This window comes from Centrocercus urophasianus, unplaced genomic scaffold (genome assembly GCF_019232065.1).
Source record: "Centrocercus urophasianus isolate 14NV4802_14NV808 unplaced genomic scaffold, USGS_Curo_1.0 seq_12, whole genome shotgun sequence".
Classification (NCBI taxonomy): domain Eukaryota; kingdom Metazoa; phylum Chordata; class Aves; order Galliformes; family Phasianidae; genus Centrocercus; species Centrocercus urophasianus.
Window position 1 is genome coordinate 16,442,582 of NW_024884364.1, and position 1,285 is coordinate 16,443,866.

Here is a 1,285-nt window from a genome sequence, read left to right on the forward strand (position 1 = left end):
GCCGTGCCTCGGTTTCCCCCGTGGCGGCGGGGGAACGCGGGGCGCGTCACACCTGTTGGCGGCCGGGCCCGGGGAGCCCCCGCGGGGTCTTTTGTCGGCGGGGCCCGGGAGGGTGGAGGGGGCGGTCCGCGCGCGGTTGCGTTTCGCGCCCCGGGTGCCGTGAATCCCGGAGGGGTTCTGCCCTCGAAAAGCCTTTCCGCGCCTCTCGGGAGGTCTGTAAGTTTGGCATCGGGTTTCGCTGGTTTGTGGTCGTTTCGGTGAAAATAAGCGACGGGCTGCGCGAATCCGTCGTCCCCGCGTCCCGACGCAGGCAGAGCTGAGCGGGAGCCGAAGGGGGAGAGGGCGGGCGGCCGTGCCCCGCAGCCGGCGCCGGGAGCGGTGCCTCGCTGCCGGGAGACGAGGGGAGCGGAGGTGGGAGGGAGATGCCGTCGTCCTGAGACCCCGCTCAATCCGGCGGGGAAGATGGAGGCTCTCGCTGCTGTTGCTGCTGCTGCAGGAGGAAAAAAAAAAAAAAAAAAAAAAAAAAAAAACCCACAAAAAACAACAACAAAAAAAAAGAACGTGCAAGGCACAAATCTCAGCTGGCTTCTCTCTCTATCGCTGCCTCCCTTTGCAAAATAAATAAATAAGCAGCGAAAGAATCAAAGCAGATAAGCATGGCTGGGTGTAGCGCTCTCCGAGATGCCTCCTCCATCCCGCGCTGTGCAGGCGGAAGCCCGGTGATGGAGGCGTGCGGGGAGACTCGCTCCGGGGTTTCGGGCACGGCAGGGGAGAGCTCTCTGGCTGGGCTTGGAAGCTTGGAATGGGCCTCATTGGGCAGTGAGGTGGGGACGGAGATGCTGGCCTCATGCAGGCGGACCAGTGAGGAGCTTGTGCCGCCGGCTCTAATGGTTTTGGTGCTGGTGGAAAACCAGCGGGAGAGGTGCTGGCAGGTAGGGAGCAGGGGGATAAGGGTGGCCGATGGAGACCTGGGAGCAGCTTGGAAATGAGGGAGAATTTTGAACTCAGTGAGGGCAGAGTAAGGGGCGAGCATGGGTGAGCCAGATGTGGGGCAGCAGGGCTTTGGGGCGCAGAAGGAAGCGGAGGTCTGTGTTTCACTGCTGAGAAAGGGAAGGGAGAGCTCCTCATAAGAAGCCCGAGGGCTGGTGGCAGAGAGTGTGTGGCTTGCCTTGTCTGTAAGTGGTGTAGGGCACCTTCTGTTAGCGTGAATCTCTGTTGATTATGTTGGAATCTGTCAACAACAAGGACAAATCTGATGCTTCCCAAGCTTTAGTGAAATAGGCCT